This window comes from Halichoerus grypus, chromosome 8, assembly GCF_964656455.1.
Source record: "Halichoerus grypus chromosome 8, mHalGry1.hap1.1, whole genome shotgun sequence".
In the NCBI taxonomy this organism is placed as follows: domain Eukaryota; kingdom Metazoa; phylum Chordata; class Mammalia; order Carnivora; family Phocidae; genus Halichoerus; species Halichoerus grypus.
In genome coordinates this window covers 62,558,940-62,580,878 of record NC_135719.1, presented here as the reverse complement: position 1 = coordinate 62,580,878, position 21,939 = coordinate 62,558,940, and the positions used below count along the sequence as shown (strand labels likewise).

General features: G+C 38.2%; 1 protein-coding gene across 4 annotated transcripts in view; it reads right to left on the bottom strand.

The window, feature by feature from the left end:
• ATP8B4 (ATPase phospholipid transporting 8B4 (putative)) overlaps window positions 1-21,939 on the bottom strand; it is a 263,861-nt gene that overhangs the window by 181,527 nt on the left and 60,395 nt on the right. The window lies entirely within an intron of this gene.

Here is a 21,939-nt window from a genome sequence, read left to right as displayed (position 1 = left end):
GATGCAGCCTATTTCTATTTCAGATTTGGAACTGCTAGAAAGGTCTATTATGAGAAACCCAAATCTGCCTCCCTGTAACTTTTTACCATGTGCCAAATTCCATCTCCATGATCACCTACACAATGTCTAAGCCCTTTATATGTTGGAAACCTTCAAATATTTGAAGACCACTCACAGGACTTCCCAAAATCTTCTCTACTCTGATTCAGGCCTTCTCAAACCCCTCAGCCACTCCATGACTTATTTAATAGACATCTCTTCCTGATCAGTTGCTTCTAGATTATCCCAACCTCTCTGCATCTCTCTTAAAACATGCTGCACAGAACCAAACACATATTGCAGATCTGATTCAACCATCCAAGTACAGTAGAGACTTTGATGTTGTGTGTTCTGGACTATTGTATTAACATACCTTAAAATTTCATCAGCATTTTAGCAATTGTATCTCACTGTTGATTGAGTTTGGATGAACTAAAATCTCTAGATCATTTCTTCATAAATCACTATGAAATCAGGTCTCCCCTTCCTAAACATTTATGGTTGATTTTTTTTAAATACTGATGTACAAGATCTTTCATATACTCCTATTATACCAATCTAATGAAAAAAATTAATTTTGAATATACCATCTTTAACTATTAAATTTTTCTGCCATAAAAAATTTTCAAACATGTGCCTTTTATACCTTCTTCCAAAGCTATAGACTAATACATTTCAAAGGACATGAATAAAGACCAAAAAAAAATATTTTTAATTAAAAAAGATAGGTTTCTGTGCTGATGGTGCTCTCGCAAACATGGTGAACATTCCTAAAACCACTGGGCTTCCTGCAAGGAGTGTAGTAAGCACCAACCCCACAAAGTGACACAGTGTAAGAAAGGCAGATTCTCTTTATGTCCAGGGAAAGCAATGTTATGACAGGAAGCAGAGTGGCTATGGTGGACAGACTGAGCTGATTTTCCAGCAAAAGGCTAAAACTACAAAGATTGTGCTGAGGCTTGAATATGTTGACCCCAACTACAGATCTAAGGGAATGGTGGCTATTAAGAGATGCAAGCAGGGGCGCCTGAGTGACTCAGTCAGTTGAGCATCTGACTCTTGATTTTGGCTCAGGTCATGATCTCAGGGTTGTGAGACTGAGCCCCCATGTGGGGCTCCGTACTGGGCATGGAGCCTGCTTAAGATTCTCTCTCTCTCTCTACCCGTCCCCCATCCCCATGGGCATGAGCATTTTGAACTGATAGGAGATAAAAAGAGAAACTGCCAAGTGCTCCAGTTCTAAGCTTCATATTTTGTTATATTATGAAGACAATAAAATCTTAAGGTTATGTTCACTTCAAAAAATTAAAATTAAAAAACAATGGCAAACTACTAGAGACCTCTCCAGAGATTGTTAACATCTTTTTCAGTTGTTTATATAAAACATATTCAGCTTTATTTAACCATTTATAAATGCATGTAACTATACTCCCATGAGGCTTAACTCCATCTTCTCTACAAAGATAGCAAAATTTGGGGTGATAAGTCTTGCTGAAATTCTAAAGCAATATGCCCAAAGATTTTCCACCCACTCATATTTTAAAACTGAGGTTAGTTGGTGACTTATTTTAAGTGAACACTTCCAGTAATCACTGTTACTGTTATTAAAGAAAATATGGGCACCTGTTAAAATAGCCCTTTTTTTTTTGAGAGAGAGAGAGAGAAAGCATGAGTGGTTGTGGTTGGGGGTTGGGGGAGGTGTAGAGGAAGAGGGAGAGGAGGAATCTCCAGCAGACTCCATGCCCAGTGCAGAGCCTGACACAGGGCTCCATCTCACAACCCCGAGATCATGACCTGAGCCAAAATCAAGAGTCGGTCACTTAACTGACTGAGCCACCCAGGTGCCCCTTAAATAACCATTTTTAACATTTACCAGGAATCAGTGTATCTAGCTCTGCACAACAAGCTATGGGAGAATAAGAGAGGTGCCAAGCAAAGAGTTCCCAGCTTAGTTGGTCTGATACATAGTCATGTACTGAAAACTGTTCTGTAAGCTGATGATGAGTATTTTACAGTGAGCTATCTACTCAAGGTCTGGGTTGGAAGGGAGGCTGTGAGAACTGTCAATCATGAAACATATTTCTGAGGAAGGAACGTGGAGAAAATAGGAGGAGGAAAGCTAAGGAGAAAAAGCAGTTAACTAAAAAAAAATATCATATTTCTGTTTTATATTTTCTTCTAAGTTGAAACTAAAATGAGGTTAAGCCTGTATCTTGTAAAAGGACAGATGGAACATCTGCTGGGAAGCTCAAAACCATGACAGGAATTATAAAGAAATTCTCCTACAAAACTGAAATCCCACGCAGGTGAAAAGCCAATTGTGCAGGACAAAGTGATAATGCCAAAGGGGTCTGTGATGATTTTCTCCTATTTGTTTAACTTGACATATAGCAATGATCGTGACGTTCTTTTGGCTCTGTTGTGACTTAGTCACAGATGATGCAAACCCTCATAGCTATGCCTGGGAACAAAGAACGAGGGCTCCCCCTCCTGGAGTGTCTGTGGACCCATTTACCTTTCTTTTTCAATCGAAAGGAAAAAGTGTTTCTATTTCCACTGCCTTACCCAAGGATATGAGTGTAGGTAAGACCTTAAATATTCAGTCATTTCACTGAACCAGCCTATTGGCTTACAGTCAAATTTTAGTACAGTTCATTCCATAATACAGCACAGAAGATCTTCACCTCTATCCTCTTAGCATGACTTTTCCACCATGGACCACTAGAGACATCCCAATTCAGAAGAAATGAGGAAGGGGAGAAGGAAGAGGAGGGGAACAAGGAGAGAGGAGTACATCTGGAGAATCCAAACAGCATCTTTAGTGCTGAAAGAAGCCAGGCTGGAAGTCATGGCTTTAGTTTGTTAGCCAGGTGGACCAGTTAACTGACCCCATGATGAGGTAGACTTAACCACACAGTCGTGGGCAATTCCAGAGCAGCAAGGCCTCCCATGTCATGGGAAAGGAGTAGAGGAGTATCAGAGTATCAGAGAATACCCGTTCCCTACAGGGAGCTTGCTTCCAAGAGGAAGATGGCAGAGCTGAGCTGGTGAGGCCCAGACACTCCTCTAAGACTGACACATCAAATAAATAACTCCACTACAAAGTAAGTAAAGGGGTGGAAAGAGAAGTGTCACCCCAATAGAGATCCCTCCACAAGGAAGACAACATCAGGATGAGGAAAAAAAGCATTGCTCCTCTAAAATATATTAATACCGGGGCGCCTGGGTGGCTCAGTCGTTAAGCGTCTGCCTTCAGCTCAGGTCATGATCCCAGGGTCCTGGGATCGAGCCCCACATCGGGCTCCCTGCTCCGCAGGAAGCCTGCTTCTCCCTCTCCCACTCCCCCTGCTTGTGTTCCCTCTCTCGCTGTGTCTCTCTCTGTCAAAAAAATAAATAAAATCTTTATAAAAAAATAAAATAAAATATATTAATACCAAGGCCCTGCGGTGGGCAGAAGATGGCTCAATTAGGGGTCTACAAAAGGGGCCATGAGGGTGTACCACAGAGGTGAGTACAAACTAAGGCTAGAGAGAGTAGTTCCTTGGAATCCATACTAAGAATTTTGGACTTTATCATAAAGACTAAAATTCTAAGTGAAGAGGAAATAACTGAAAAGTTATAAGCAAAGAAGCAACTTGATGAGATTCTAACTTTAGAAGATTAGCCTAGCTACAGGGTGGAGAACAAGTTGGAAATGACATAAGAATAGATGAGAGAAGACCAATGAGAAGGTTTTTCAATTAGTCCAGGTGAGAGATGATGGGTGGCTTGGAACAGGGGGTGACAGAAATGTTGACAATGAATAATAATAATAATAATAATAATAACATAATGGCAGCTGATATATATCAAGCTCTTCCCATGTGTACTGTTCTAAGAGCTTTACAGTTCACAGCTCATTTTAGCCTCACAATATCCTTATGAAATAGGTACTATTATCCTCATCCCTCATAGAAGAGGAATCCCAGGTTTGGAGAGATTAAGTAATTTAAGCAAGGTTATACAGCTGATAAGTGGTAGAACCAGGATTTGAACCCAGGTACTCTGCTTCCAGAACCCACTCTTTTCAGCAGTGTACTTTCCCAATTCAGGGCAAAGCAGTTCTTTCTTCTGCTTTCAGATCAATCAGCCCTTGCTCTGTCCTCCACTCTGAATTTTTGGCCTGCTGCCACTTTCTTACCGAGGAAAATAATACCGTATATCTGCATTTTCCTCTTGAGTCAACCCTCCCTGTAGGAACTGTGGTTATCTATTGCCTGATGTATGATTACAGTTTCTTATGTTCTCTTTCAATCCCCCTCAAGAGTGATTCTCTTGGTCCTTGACAAAGTTCAATGCAAGTAAATAGTACAGATAACCACTCCTTTAGCTTTCCAACAGAAGCAGCAGTGGCCAAAGTCCTTTACATTTTAACATTAACTATTTGGTACAGGGAAAGAGTAAAGTAAAAATGATAAATTCTTCAAAGGTGGAACATCAAACTAAATATTAGCAAAATGGGAGGCATTATTTTTTATAATGAGATTCTATTGTGTAATCGTATTGCTAAGAAAACAAATCCAATAGAAAATAACAAACACTGCTAAGTTAGTAAACAGAGCATTTAGGGAGTTTATCTAAATTCTTCCACTGGAAACACAAAGCTAATAGTACTTTTCACGTACATATTTATAGGACTACTGTGGAGATTAAATGAGATCATAGATGTGAAAGCATTTTTGAGTTGAGTTTTATGTTGAAAGAATTAGACAAAATAAGATTTTTCTAAGCAATCCCCAAATAATCCAAATAGGTTTAGGAAATTCAATGTACTAGGCAGAATAAACTGGGTATTCCACAGTAACAAACAACTCCAGAGTCTTCATGGCTTAAAATAATAAAGGTTTATTTCTTGCTCATGCTACTTACTCAGCATGAGCCAGCAGGAAGACTCTGTTCACCATAGTTACTCACAATGGACCAGCCACCATCTCAGATACTTCCAATTGCAGTTCCAAAGGGAAAGAGAATGCTCTGTTTCATGGATACAAGTTAATGCTTCAACTCAAATGCTCACAACTCATTGATCAGAAAGAGTCACCACTTGCCCAAAAGGCAGAAAGCCAGAAACACTGATGGACACAACCAGAAATGGAAACTAAGCGTAATATTTAGAGAGTATAAGACACATCAACTATAAAAAATAAATATCAAAAACCAAACTTAGTGCTACAAATCCGTCTTATTTTAATGCTAGGTGTAACAGACATTTGACTATCTTCCCCTTCCCCTCAGCTAAGAGTGCTCCAAATTACTTAGTCTTGTGGTCTGGATGAATTCAATTCTCATCTATAACTCCAGTGTCAGACCCAGATTAGTTTAAGCTAACTACATGGCCCATCTTCCTAATTACAATTTTGAGTTCAGGGATTAGCACATGACCATGTCAATTCTGGGAATTTGCTGGAGATGTTGGCTTTCTCTTTCCTACTGGATTCCAACCTGGAAGCAAGTAGCCCTAGAGATCACTGACAGCATCTTGGGACCATGGGTCCGGGGAGGCTGCCAAAAATAAATTCTACACTGAAGATTCAGGGCCAGGAAATGCAGAGAAAGAAACTAGACCAAGCCTCTCCTGAGGCTAGCCCTATTTCTGGACTTCTCAGTTATATGATTTGTTCATTTATTTTATTGTCTAAGTCAATTTCAGTTAATTTTTCTTTTACTCCCAATCAACCAAATACCAGATAAGAACATTAATAATACATACAAGATCAGTTTACATTTTTGTACAGTAGTGTATTTTATCTCTATATTTGCCTTAAAGAATGAGTCATAGAAGGCCAAGTCTAAATGCATCTGGTGGTTGTCTGGGGACATTGCCTGCGTCTGTGATCCCACAGGCCCAACCCCAGGAGCTTTCGCAATGAGTACCACAGTTTCCACACTCAGAAGATCTTCCCTCCCACATTTGATGAAACATTTTTATGTCATGACAGCTATAAAAAGTAACTGTCAGGAGCTTGAGGGGGAAAGAGCCTAATATTCTTGCCATTAGAGGAGACAGATATATGGTACAACATGGATTTCAGAAAGAGAAATAGTCCTGACTCTTAAAGAGAAATTATCTCTAAACCATAAAATAAAACCCAAAAAGAGACGGTATCCACAGAACACTTGCATTAAAAAAAAAAAAAAAAAAAGGAAGTGGCCTAAAGGCATTTGCACCACTCAGGAAATAAGTGAAACAGCCATGTTTATGCAAAGGTCCCAGAAGAATTCATGTATGGGACAAATGAGCCTGGAGATTGGGTGTCTGGCACCTCACCAACACCAAGCAGAACTGCAACTCCTCAATATTAGTGAAATGGTGCCCAGTGAGGAATGTACAGCATTCAGGGCTGGGAGGCATGGCAAGACGATAGTGCTCCTTTATGAACACTGCTGAGTGAGGGTGGAGCCACAGAAGAGGCTTTACAGAGAGCCATCAATAAACATCATCATCGTTACCACCAGCACCATCTTCCTAAGGTTTTCCTGAGCCTGGGCTCCACAACGTGAACAAAAGCATTTGTGGGGAGGGAAAGAGGAGAAGGCACATTTCCCCTAACATTCATCCATTCATACAACTAAGGGCATTTCATGTGACAGGCACTGTCATTGAGCCAGGACTACAGATGTGAATAGACAAAGTCTCTACCCTCCTAGAGCAAGTTTGTACTTTAGTTGTGGGGAGAGAGGCAGGAATAAACAAACTTATAAACTGATCACACAGTTAAAGATCAGTGCTATTTAGAAAACAGTGAGCAATAGAACAGGAGCACCTTGCCTGCCAAGACTCCCTTAGGAAGCCTGCTTATTTGACATTTCAGGTTCATGCAATCTCAAGATTACCCTATCTGACAAGACCACTGGGGCACCTGTCCTCCAGGGGATGCCCAAGAGTCCTTCAGGCTATTAAAAAAATAGTAACTTCTATCTGTTTTAACAAAGAAATTTAAAGTTGAGGTTATTAATGTTTAATGCACAGATTTTCTTGACTATGTATACACACACATACATACATGCTATATATGTATACATTCTTACATTTATATACATATATAACTACATACATACAAATACATAAAGTAAATATATGTATATTGGGAATGTTTTCTTTTTTCCTTGCTAGGTATTTAATCTGGGAAACATATTTGGATTTATTTTTTTATTAAAGTATAGTTGAAATACAATGTTAAATTAATCTCAGGTATAGGACATAGTGAGTTGACAATTCTATACATTACTCAAGGCTCACCATGGTAATTGTAGTCACCATACAACGTTATGACCATCTTATTAGCTATATTCCCTATATGCTTTACTTTTTATCTCTGCAACTTATTTTATAAGTGAAAGTTTGTACCTCCTAATTTTCTTTACGTATTTTGCCCATCCTCCCACCACCCTCCATCCGGCAGCCACCAGTTTGTTCTCTGCATTTAGGAGTCTGATTCTGTCTTTTTGTCTGTTCATTTGTTTTGTTTTTTAGATTCCACATATAAGTGGTCTTTCTTTGACTTATTTCACTTAACATAATACCCTCTAGGTCACAAATGGCAAAATTTCATTCCTTTTTAATGGTGAAGTAGTATTTCATCATATATATACATCACATCTTCTTTATACATTCATCTATCAAAAGACACAGGAAGGTTTTCTTTTTATAAGTAGGGAACATGCTCAAAAAAAGTTTGAAAATTGCCAGACTAAATATTGTTATAATCAAAGAAAATGAATATGACCCACGTGTTACCAAGACTTGGATGTGAAATGAAGAAAGTATGACTTTGTGTGTAATGGTGTTGCTGTGTCATACAATGACACCTGCTAACATGTATTGTCTCCCTACATAGGCCAAGCACTGTGCTGAGCACTGTGCATACATCATCTCACATAATCTTCAAAAAATCTAATGAGCTGTTGCTACTTCAGCACCACTTTGCAAATGAAGAAATTGAGGCTTAGAGCGGTTACAGGGCTGCCCATAAAAGCTGTTTTGTAGAGTCATGTGTTCTCCCAAATGGTATGTGTTTCCTGGGAAATGAGCCAGAAACAAGGAATATCTGGACTCCCTCTTGATTAATAAATCCACTGACCCTCCTAGAACGTTCTTTGGTAAAGAAAATTCCCTTTCTAAACCAAAGGACCGTGAAAGATGCACATTAATTCAATCAGCTAAAGCAGTGACTTTCAGTGCCTTCAATCTAGGGAAAGCATAATCGGGCTTGTCTAGGGAGTTTCATTTCCCATCTAGACCTCAGAAACACAGACAGTGGGTAGGCAAGCTTTCAGCCTCAGTCTCCCCCCAGAGCAAATCTGCCTGGCAGTAACATAAACTTCATTTTCTTTTCTATCTTCAGAACTTAGTTTAGTTTTCCAGCTTCTGCAAGACTGTTCTAGAGCTAGTAAATGGCCTAGGAATAGTAATTTGTCTACAAAGAACTAATTTTGGACAATTACCAGGAGGACAAATTAAATTTCCCTCTGAGATTAATTTAATTTTTTTTCCTCCAGGGTGTTTAGATGCATACAACATATAAAGCATTCTAACTAGGTCCAAAAAAAATGTTAACTTTTCTTTTGTGACATCTGAAAAAGTAAAAATACTCTTAAAATTATACAGGTTGAGAGAGAGAGAGAAGTAGTATATTCTTTCTCCAGGGAGCTAAGATATAAAACAAAAGGAAGCCATACAAAAGAGAAAAAAAAAAAATCAAAGGTTGTATTTCAGTGGGACTTTCATAGGGCATCCCTAATGATTTGTTTGCCTATTTCTGCTTTGCCAGAGCTCTTCTGTGCCTCTTTCTTGTAGATCTGCCATCTGTGGGGAAGCAGATCCCCAGCTTGGGCCTATTGGCCCATCTCACCCTAGGGCTTTAGAGTTCCTAGACAACCAGAGTGAACATTTCTTTGAGTTGATATGGAGCTGGCTTGCTCAGGCCCAATTCCTGAACCACAAGAGTATCTTTGGACAACATAGTGTATATGAGTTGCTTTGTTTATTAGGACTAAAAATTAGACCATGTTCACACTGTTGTGCCTTCTGGGAACTAGGCCAAATTTCAGGCAAGACCTCAGCATTTATGACAATAAGAAAGGCACAATGGAAAAGTCCAGTTAATGAGGAGACACCCATAAAAAATTTCCCGAAGGGCCAAGGGGTTATAACAACACACTACAAATAGTCTAATCCTTCCTAGGATTCTACCTCTTACACTAGGGTGCTACACAAATAACACCACGCAATTTTCTCCTAAACCCCTGGGGATCAGTTGAGAAGTGTGTACATCTCTGAATTCCAACCCCCAGCAGGGTGCTGGGGCAATTAGGACCCATGGCCAACTTATAGAGATGCCCTCCTACAACATTCCTACCTTTTCTTGGTCTTTTGAGTAGTTTTTACTTGAGAGTAAAGGATAAAGGAGAGGGAAGGATAAAGGACCAGCTGGAACACAAGGAAAAGAAAATTCTCTACATGGAATGGGAGAAGAGCGAGGCTTCAAAGTATCTTCTATAATTAAAACACAATAGCAACAATAATAGTTTATAAATAAATTGAAGTGTCAATCTTTTATTTTTGTGATCACATCATCTACAAAGAGTTTAATGAGTTTTCAGCAATTTTTGCTTAGGATGGTCTGAGTTACATGAAGATTAAATTTGCTTCGGGGAACTGGAAATGGCGCTCCCTGGTGACACACATAAAAACAGGCAGTTGTCTTTTGTAGGAGCAGACATAGAGATTCAGTAAGAAGCTCATGTGAGTGCTGAGCAGAGCAAGGACTCCCATGATATGAACAGAGAAAATGCACAGTGCCTTCAAATGTGAGTCTCCATTCAAAACTCACTAAGACAGATGCTCTAAGTCGCTCAACTGATTTGCAGCTGAGCTGCTCACAGAACAGTTCTAAGTACTAGGCTCCAGGGCTCCAGTGGGAATTTGTTTATTTAATAGTTAGTGATCCACCCAAGCATCACTGGGAGGCCAGCTAGGAGTAACAGTGAGTGCACAGAGCAGACCAGATCCTTTCCCCTGTTTCCTGAATGAATAAAGAAATGAATGAATGAATGAAGGGAGGCAGGGAGAAAGCAAGGACAGGCTCCTAGTTGCATCACCCACACCTTTTCCACCATCTCATTCTACTTCCTTCACATTCCTCTTTCCCAGTGCCTTCCTTTTATACATTCCTCCTCCTGATTGACTCCATCTGAGGTAAGGGTTCCAAAAGTTCATCCAGACTCCTATGCAAGTGTGTCGGTTTGGGGGAAGAAAAAGCCAAAGAGTTTGGCAGAAGAGAATCAGGAGGTATTTCATGGGAATAGAAGCCCGTGCTCTGTGACCCTCTACTGAGGGTCACCTATGGCAATATAAGTAAAGACAAAGGATGTAAAGGGGGCGGAGGGTAGGATCTGACTATGGCATGTGGCCTGAGGATTTTAGGAGAAACTGGTTTTCCCAAATGGTTGTTTTACTTATAATAACAAAGGATGTCAAATCCATTTTAGATATTCTCTTCCCACAATAGTCCTTTTCCAGGGAAATAATTTGCCTATATCCTCAGTAAGAAAAGTGACACCCAGAAAGGCTAAAAACACTTGAAAAGGTCAAGCCAGTCATGAGCCACAGCACCCCCTCCCCGGGCTCCTAGGAAATTTTCTGATTCCAAACCTGAAGAGCCCCCACTGGACTGTGAGCTCCTTGAAGAAAAATACTACTGAGTCTTGTTCACCACTATGGACCTCACCCCCATGCCAGGCACACAGCAATTCCTCAATAATTGTTGCTCTTTATAATTTTTAATAATACTTTCAATTTTTCATAATAACAGTGGTTAAATAAATGCATGAATAGATGAACAAATAAGGAGTTGACTCTAGCAGTGATTCAGAGAAGCCCCCTACCAAAAAAATTTACACACCTAACATATGACTACATATTATAGGTCAACTCTTTGGGTCAAACACATTCTCTGGCCATTGTCTTCCATTTTGACTCCATACCCAAAGAAGGATACATTAATTTCTAACCCTACAGTGTGACACAGGTCTCCTTCCTGATGAAAGATCTTGGAAACAGTAAACTGCCAGGCAACTAGGTAGAGATGGGAAGTTATGGGGAGGGAAGCTGGAAAATAGAAGGTATGGCATGGTCCACCCTTAATAGCTTCACCTGAATGCACTTTACTTACCATCGCATATACCTCAGGAAGGGACTTACCACAGCCTAGATCACCAACATTTTACACCACCCACCCTGTGAATTCAAACTGGATTTTGCATTTGTGAATGAGCCCCATTGTTTCCCTGAAAATACTATTAAAATATCCTAGGTTTCTGTTGTAAAATCACAATATAAAATACTTTTCAACATGTGCCCTCTTATTCATGACAGACAACTATTTTGACAGAGGCTATTATAAAGGAGAAGGGGTAGGCAAAGAAAAGGCAGGGAGACGGATGGAAAGAAGGAAGGGAGTTAAGAAGGCAGACCTGCCTTAAAGAAAGGAATTACATGTAGAAGACAAAAAAAAAATCAAACTTCCAATTTAAAATTCATAGATTTAGAAGACGCTCCCTGCAAGCCCCCTTGTTTCAGGAAAGCTTCAAGAGCTTCTTGAAGACGTTTTCCCAAAAAATCTAAGTCATATTCCCCATAAAGAAACAACAATCCAGTTAATAAGTACTTAGTGAATGCCAATTGTCCCAAGAAATAATTGAGTATTAGGAAAAAGTGAGGGCTTGGATTCCTCAATCCGCGTGGTGACTCAACATTTTACCAGCTAAGTAACCTTGGAAAAATATCTCCTAGTCCCTCCAATCTTCAGTGTCCCTATCTATAAAATGTAGGTAATAATATCTACCATGCATGTGAAGATTAACTGAGAACACATTTAAAGTATTAGCATTATGCTTGATAATTAAATACTTTTTTTCCCTCCTCACCTCTTTGTTTTTGTCAAAATCTTCAGGGCACTCCTAACTAAAATAAGAATAGAGGATTGGTCCATTGCTCCTTTTTTTTTTTTTTTTTTTTGGTCCATTGCTTCTGAAACCCAAATGTATATATAAATCCTTTGGGGGTTTTGTTAAAATGCAGATTTTGAGTCAATAGTTGGAGAGGAGGGACTGCGATTCTGCATATCTAATAAGCTCCTGATGAAGCCAGTGATGCTGGTCTGAGGTCTGTGGACCACACCTCAAGAAGCAAAATATTAAATAACCTCTAAGAGTACTAATAAGCACAAATTTCTGTTATATAAGCAAGGCTGCATGTATTTTTTAAAAGCCTATGTAAATAATTAGATTAGTACAAATCCAAAAAGTCCCATTTGTGCACTATAGATCATGAACTTTCAGAGAACACTTGATTTCACTAATAAACCATGGAACTAAATCATCACAAATAAATGCCTTACACCAGGACTTAGACTATAAAGACAAAATGTCCTTTTGACCCAGCTGAAGATATTCTTCCAGACTTATCCTTTAATCCTTCAAGAAAAATACACTGAATGAAAAGAAAAATCATTGGGAGAAAATGGAGGTTTTTCACACATTTTCAATTTAAGCTCTTACAAATAGAAGATCAGACCAAGGATTAAGTTGGAAAACACAGGACTATGGAAGAAATTCCATAGGTATATGAAAGCAAGGGGGAGCACAGCAGGGTGAGGAGAAGAAATAGAAGTGCAAGAAACCCTTTTCTTAAAATGCTGACATGCAAAATGCAAAATACTGATCATTTGCACAGGCAATAGCGTATAGGCCCTGTATGGCTTCAGGAATTTATTTGTAATTATTTGTTCGTAAAACAAATTCAGAATTATTCCTGACGTTAAAATATTTGAAGTATTGATTTTCAGAAATCGTATATATATCACATTTGAATTAAACAACAAAAAAAAATTCAACTACCTTTCATACTCAAAAAATTTAATTCCAGTATGTCCCAGGAATACTTTTGAATGAGCTCATCATTTTCTTCAGTCAGTTTAGGTTGAGATGGGCTAAAAGGTGACTGACACTTGACCTTTGGCCAAATGGTTCCCCAAATCCAGACAGACCATTTTTATATAAATGCAACATGGTATTTTACCATTCTTTCATAATTTTTAAAAGACATAATTACCAATACAACTTTAAGAAAATGATTCATCTTTTTTTAGAAAATTGTCTTCTTTACCCAGATATAGTGAAAATGCTAATTATAAGTCTAACACTATTCATTTTCATACTTAATATTACAATGTCTTATACTGTTATTTCATTCATGCATACAAAATGATCTCAAAATTCCAAGGGGATAGCAAACTCTTGAAGGGCTAAGAATTATTTTATACTTTTTTAAGTCTCTAAAGTATTTAACAAAGTGACAAACACTTACTAATTACTTGATACAAGGCGAAAACCCAACTGGAAAATACAAAATAATACACGGGGAGAAAAGCAATTCCATTTATCAAAACAAAACATGAGCTAATATAATTATTAGTAATTCACAAAAAAAAAACAGTAATTTCCAGTACAAAACCTGGAGAACTACTTTTACCAAAATAAGCATATTTTTCACAATTTTTAGCACACCATCTTCATACAGTTTATTACCAGATCAGAGAGCAAGGGAGAAGAAAAAAAGTGAAACATTTCTTTAACGTATTTTCTCACCTAGAAAAGTCTGAACAACGCTGTCTCTGCAAAACATTATGAAGTTCAGCCCATTTGTGCTTCTAACCTCAAAAATGTCTTGCTTAGAACAAGGGCGTTTTTGTGGCATTTGGGCTACAGGAGTATTTAAAATATCACAACATGGAACTAAGTGGTTTGCAAGAATCATAGAAACATGACTTGGAAAGGAATCTTTAAAGCTCAATTATTTATTCCACCCTTCTGCTTCCATATAGAAGCCATCTAACCAGCACTGTAACAACTTAAAAAAAAAAAATGTCTGCTTATTAAGATAAAAAGCAATAAACTTAAAAATTAGGTTGGTAGCAAGGAGAGTTAACTATAGAAATTAGAAACTACCTAAGTCAGAAATTCATAATGATTAATGGTCCAATGGCATCTATAGGGAGATATCTAGTGATGTGTCCTCAACTGTGTTGTACTCAAATTTTTATTACTAACTTAGAATAGTGATTCTCAACCCTGTTTGCTAATTAGAATCACCCAGAAAGCTTAAAAAATATACCAGTGGTTGGACTCCACTTCCAGAGCTTTTGATTTAACTGGCCCATTGGATTAGATATCAGTGAAGATGCAGAAGACATGCTCGTTAAGTCTGCATATGACACAATAATGAAAGAGATATTTAATGACAGAGGAAATACCTGTTGTGTGTCAAGTTCTATGACAAGCAAGATAAGAGAGAAATGTGACACAGTTTTTGTCATTAATGATGAAAATGAAATTAATAAGAGATTAAGAGGAGTCAACAATCACCAAAAAGCTAGTACAATCTTAGACTGCAGTAATAGTTCTTCTTCTGCTACTTCTAGCTGCTCAAATAACTTCTAAAATATGGTGTTTGACTCTGGAACAACCCACTTTATGGGGTTGGTTATAGAAAAGTTGAAACTCTTTGGGGAAAAAAGGGGGGGGGGTTGCAGGTGACTGTCCTGGAGATTAGTCTAATCAGTGAGCCCAAGTTTGGTATTTTAAATACATTATCAGGTTTGTCATGTGAATCAGGACACATGTTTGCTCAGCTTTGGCCTCAGAAGAAAAGCTAAACCAATAGATAATAAAGCAAGAGAAAAATCAATTTAGCTCAACTGAAGGAAAAACTGTTTAATAATCAAAACTACCCAAAGACAGAGCCCCAGAGAAGTTCCAAATTCAGTCAATAAATACAAAGGTTGAAAATATGTTATGGATAGGGTGACAGTCCCAGTTTATGCCCATCGTTTTGGCAAAATAACTAATAGGATCTCCTTTCATTCTCAAAAGTATCCTGGTTCGGAAGATAAATTATCTATTCTCCCTAGTTTGGGAGCATCATCAGAATAATTAAAGAAAAACTGAGCCAGGTGGGACCCCACACCCCTCACCCTTTCCCACTAAAGAGAGGTGGTGAGTTGCCCTCTTGTAAGGGATATAAACAAAGACTGGATATGCAGTCAGTGAGAATTCTGTAGAGAGAAGTGGATGGGAAAGCTTGAAAGGATAATTCCACACTGATATTCTATAATGAACTTAAGCTAACTTCTTTACAGCACCAGAGAAGTCAGTCAGGTTTTTCAATTTGTATGAAGCAACTCTTGTTCCCTGCATTTTTCAACTATTGGTGTGGAATGATGTCACCATCTGCAACCTATGCAAAAAGCACCTGGACAGCCACAGCCATAATGATGTGACCTTGTTTCACAGCAAGATTCACAACCAAGGAGCATGAATGAAACCCAGAACAATTAGGGCTGCTAGAGAAGTCAAGACAGGGGTACCAGCAGAGATTTATATCACTGATCTAGATACAGGAATCTGATTGCTGTCCTGTGTTTAATTCCTCAAAGAACAGGCTTTCTCTAGTCAAGCCAGAACATTATCAAAGATAGATACATGGAGTTACAACTACAACCTTACCTACATGCACATATTCATGCAACACACATAGATTTATACCCATACATATATAGCTCCTAACCAACTCCTAGGATCGTTTTTAAAGTATCTTCCAGTTTGACTTTCATGCCTAAATAGCTTACCTTTGTAAGAAACTGCAGAAAAAAGACAGATACAAAATACAACAGTAATCTGACCACTGGTTTCATAATTGTGGACATGAATTTGAGACATTTTTAACACAAACTATTTGATTAATTTTGCAACTACAAAATCTAAAATACGGTAATCGCCATCTTTTCATAGCATGATTCACAGAACAAAACTATTTGGTCCAATAAAGAAAACTACAAAACAAGATAAAAACCACTTTGAAACCGTTGGGGTTGTTGGTTTTTCCATTAACTTCTCAACTGTTACTGAACTTGCCCAATTTTATCCACATGATTGATTTATGTATAACTTTCACAAACCTTTTGCCAACAAAGGAAACTGCATTTGCATTGCTCACTCCACACAGGAAGTTATTTCTCTTCCTGCTCCATCTTTTCATTTCTTGGTCTTGGTTTAAATTTACACCACTGTATCCTGACAATAATGAGCTCTAAAATTCTAACATCAAAATTAGCTTATTTTAATTCTTCTAATTCCAATTACATATTGTTTGGAAACTTTTCAATTTCATGTCATTGCAATGAAGAAAGCAAAACTTAAAAAAAATCTGTGTGTCTTTACTTGAAATTTACTTCACAAATAGATGAAATGGAACAAGTTTATGAGGACACTGAAATTATCTCAAGCCTGGAACAGGTAAATAACAAGCAAACATTTCAGAGTTTTAGAGTTTAACTAGATTCCTTAATTACCTTAATGTGCCATTTTAGAACAATTCAGAGGCTAAAACAAAAGATTAAAACAGACTAACCAAATTAAAGAGATGAGGAATCAGACAAATGCTTAGCCAAAGAATAACACTATTTAAATAAATCAGATGTCAAAGAGATAAAATGTTTATACTTTTAAACTCTTAAATCCGAAAAGAAAATGAAGTCCAAAAATTACCTTTTCTCCTACAAGTAAAAAGGAAAAACTTCTGTCATGTAGAACATAGAATAATTTACACAGATATTAACAGCACACAAAACAGAAGACATTTTCAATGTTTGCTAAAAAACCACTGTTGCTATGGGAATACCCCAGTACAAAACACAGCAACCAACAACCAGAAACCCATAACAAATGCGAGTTTCTGGCACTTTCCACAACTAATTCCAACTTGTCACACTGCTTGTCATCATCTGTACTCTTCGGTTGGTGCATAAATTGCTCTGGTAATCAGGCCTATTGGTGAGGATCTACAGCACGTTGGCACTGCAACTATACTGCTCAGGAAGAAAAGAAAGAGAAACCCAAATTTCCCGTCAGGTTGGGGATTAAAGCAGGAGTCAGATGTGTCCCAGCATGTTGATATCCCAAGAGTCTCCCCCCAAAAAATACTTGAGTTTTACCTTCCCATGGACTTGGATAGCCAAAATATGTAAGAAGATTCATTCAAAAATGTACTTAATTTCAGTGAGCCTGAAAGCTTTTATACTACTTCTCTCTTTTTTATTGCAAATTCTTAATTGAGTTGACTATACCCCACGCCCTTCTTTTTTGCATATTCTTTCTGCCCTTTGACTTCCAAATCCCACCTTAAAAAAATAATAATAAAACTGTTTTCTTCAGGTCCTCTAATTGCTCCCTTCTGATAAAGTATGGAAGTTCCTCAAAAAAATAAAAACAGAAACACCATATGATCCAATAATTCCAGTACTAGGTATTTACCCAAAGAAAATGAAAATACTAACTCAAAAAGATATATGCACCCCTATGTTTACTGCAGCATTATTTACAATAGCCAAGGTATGGAAGCAGCCTAAATGTTCATGCACAAATAGATAAGGAGAATGTGATACAAAAAGAATCTTGCCATTTGCAACAACATGGAGGGACCTCAAAGGTATTATGCTAAGTGAAATAAGTCAGACTGGAAAGACAAACAACATATGATCGCACTCATATATGGAATCTAAAAAACAAAACAAATGAAATAAAGAAACCAAAAGGAGAATTAGACCTATAGAGAGCAAAGTGATGGCTGTGGGGGAGGTGGGGGAAGGATGGAGAAAAATGGGTGAAGGGGAGTGGGAAGTACAGGCTTCTAGTTATGGAACGAATAAGTCGTGAGAATAAAAGGTATAGCTCAGGGAATACAGTCAGTGGTATTGTTAATAGCACTATATGGTGACAGATGGTAGCTGCACTTGTGATGAGCACAGTGTAACATACAGCTTTGTCGACTCACTATGTTGTACACCTGAAACTAATGTAACATTGTGTGGCAACTATACTCAAATTTAAAAATCTTTAAAAAAAATAAATAAATAAAGACCTTTTTCCTTAGTTCTTAACCTCATGAGCACCTAGCATTAGGTATGGTTATCCACCCTTGTCTCCCCACCTCCCCCCCCCCCACCGTTTCCTGAGAGGTTCCTTTCCCCTGGCTTTCATCTCACTGTCCTCCCTTTGTTCTTAATCTCTGCTGCTCTCTGCTCCTTCTTGGGCTCCCCCCTTCCCCTAACTAAATGTGGGTTTCTACCCCCACACTGCACAGGTCAGCCATCACTCCTCAACAAGTTCCATTTTTTTCCTAGTTTCAAGCATCTTCTTCCAACTGATATCCCTGTTCTACAGCTGTAAGCCCACCCAGTTACATTCCATATTACCTGGGCATCTCCATTTGGATACCTAGTCTATTTTATCTGGAAGGCAAATAAAATTCTTTTTCACTTTGTGACTCCTCAACTCCTGAGAGCCTATTACTTCATACTCAAATTTTTTTGAACGATCTGATCTCACCTACCTGAACAATTTCCTATGACACACCCCTCACCCCCAATTAGGTCCAACTACAGGACTTTGCTCATTTCTCCCCTTCCTAATGTTGATGGTACAAACAAACAAGGCTCACATCAATTCCCATTTTCTCTGGCAAGACTTCCTCAAACACTTTCCCTAACACTTACAAGCCACATCACACAATTAAGGATTTAGCATTACCTTTTCCTTGTTACCTATTACCGAGTTTGTTCTTATGGTCTAGTCTTCTCTTCTTGAGTAGAACATATAAGCTCAGGTGGAGAGCAAAACCTATACACCCCGTCTTAGTAATCCCAGTAGCATTCAACGCGTTGCCATTCTAAGCAGATAAGGCCTGCTGGCATGTACTTTGGGGCCCACTAAAAATAGCCTGCTCATCTCATTTTCCTCATTTTTTTATTGAAGTATAGTTGACACACAATGTTACATTAGTTTCAGGTGTACAACAGTGATTTAACAACCCTATAGGTACTATGCTTACCACAACTATAGTTCCCATCTGTCACCATACAATATCATTACAACACCCTTGACCAAACTCCCTATGCAGTACCTTTCATCTCTGTGACTTATTCATTCCATACCAGTTTCCTTGTATATGTTTATCCTTTTGAGCTTTATATTCTTGTTGTACACTGCCTCAAATCTTCTTTGGAAAGTAAGTCAGTCAACAAACATACATGTTTCTGGCTTAGAGCAGGTACATTGTGAGTATGTTGAATTTTGAAAGTCATTTTTATTTCTATAAAAAAAGGACAGGGGCACCTGGGTGGTTCAGTCAGTTAACCATCCGACTCTTGGTTTCAGCTCAGGTCATGATCTCAGGTGTCATGGGATCAAGCCCCGCATTAGGCTCCATGCTCAGAGGAGAGTCTGCTTGAGATTCTCTCTCTCCCTTTGCCCCTCCCCACTGCCCTGCTCATGAGTGCACATGTGCCCTCTCTCCATCTCCCTCTCAAATAAATAAATCTTAGGGGGGAAAAAAAAGGACAGTGAACTTTCAATTCACCTCCACACACAGGAACACAAAGTTTTACTGTTCTGCCAGCCTGGTCTCAGAAACACAGAGACATCATTATAATGTGGGCCTAAAGAGGTCCTTGTAACCAACCTCATTCAAGCTCACATACCCAGAATAATGGTGGACCATATTTTTCTACTCTACTCTTAACCACCTACTCTAAGAGGAAAAAAGAAGTGGAAACATATAAAACCCTGTATAAATGGGTGGGAGGAAAAAAAAGTTTGTTTTGAAGGGAGTCTTGGTCATGTCACTGTAGCACTAACAGCTGAGAGTCAGCCAAGTTGTCACACTGAACAAACACTCTTCGGAAAATCCAAATTATCATTGCTCTAGCAAGCACAAAAATCACAAGAGCAACAGCAAATTCCATCCAACAACCATGATATCCACAAGACATTTTAAGATTCTAGGAATAAATCAGGATATCAGAATTGCTATTTTTGGATGGAAGGCTTTCTTTCTAAGCATGTAAAACTATTTGGTCAAATTTTCACCAACTTATATAAGCCTGTGTACTTCCTAAATGGGATCAACAATTTAGCTCAAAAAAAACATCCTTTAGAAACTTCCTATCTGCGTTTGTGCATAAAATACATTCAGATATTAAGCATCTAGCTTTACTGAAGTTTCTGAGTTTGAGGCAGGATAACTTCCTGATGACTGAAATGAGTTCATATCCCTTCTTAAATTCTGTTGATGTTCAAGCAAATTGAATGAGGATGGTATGTGCCTGTGCCTATTTAAAAAAGGGAAAGGAGAACCAGTGGGAAAACCAATGTTTTCCAACATCATTTCTTTATTTTTAAACAAAATCAGAAAATAGCCATAATTAATCTAACACTTTTTCCTGACATTTTTCGACATCAACACATCTTAATACAACTACAACTGTTTTCATAACTTCCACCATTCACTTTGAACTCCTTTTAATAGGGATAATGAGTATGGATACTTGGCTCATTTTCACAATTTTTCTAACATTTTTAACATTAACATATTTTAATACAACCACTGTTTTCATTACTAGCATTATTCATTCCTATTATTAACCAGGAAAACTTTGAACTCCTTTCTAATGAGAATAATAATTCTAGCACTTGGCTGGCTCTCCCTACACTCTCCAATCCTGCTTTGCTGTACACATCTGGGCAGTCCAAAATACCACTTGTAATTTTATGTTTTCTACCTCCCAGAAGTCACAATATCATATCTAATTTACCAATTTCACCTAGAATAATTAACTTTGTCTTTTGTTAATGTTCTAAACCCTTTATCTCTTAAAAGCACTTTTGATGATTTTTTAAGCCTGTGCTGTATCCTATAATATGCCCTGAAGCTTTAGGCTTTGTTGATAAATTAAGGTTCTCTACGTATTGAAATATCTTCTTCAGCCTTCAAAGAGAAACACTTGCTTGGCCAGGCTTAGGGCTTAAGGAAATCACAGCTTTTATCTGAGCTTTGTGTAAATTTTTCTCCCAAGTTCTCATTTGCAAATGCTAAGGGTAAGATTTAAGGTCATTCTTAGTCTCACATTTGTAAAATTTTTTATCTCCTTTATCTGCCTTCGTCTCCAGAGTATAAATATATTTTATAAGTAGGTATGTGAGGGAAGGAGAGGAGATTGGGAGATTTTGTTTGTTTTGTTGGTAGTGTTTGTTTTTTGGGATTGATCAAAAGAGCAGCATGGTATCATGGGGAAAACAGACTTTGGAATCTGGCCAATCCGAATTAGAATTCCAGTTTTGCCACCTATTAGCTCTGGAAATGGAGACCCGCTTCATCTTGCTTGGTTTTGTGGCAGATTAGCAGTGTACAAAGCACCTGGTATGTAGCTGGACAACATAGCTAGAAGAATGGGAGCCACTCTCTAGCGGTGCGAACTTAGCAAGTCACTCAAGTGAGATCTCTGTGCCTCAATGTTTTTACACACAGAAGTGAGACAATAAAAGTGCTCTTATTCATAGAATTGTGGTGAGGTTAAATAAGTTTAATATAGTAGAATGCTTAGAACTCTGCTTTTCATGTGGTAAGCACTACAGGTGTGTAAGCTATTATTAGTACCACTGTCTTTATTACTATTACTATCACTGTTAGTCGTGGCTCTACCCATCAATATCCATGCTGAGAGTGTCAGGAAAATTTCCTAACCTCGCCAAATGCTTTGCACAGAGTAGGTAATCAGTAAATACCTCCTTGAATAATTCTCATTTCCACGTGGCTTATTTGGCAGGGCAGGGAGGGGGTCTCTATGACCACAATCATTTACACTGTTATTCTTGTTTCTCTAACCATTGCACCATCAGCAACTTCTACACCTTCAGTATCATAGATCTGCTAATTTTTTGGCATGATACTTACTACAAAAGCAC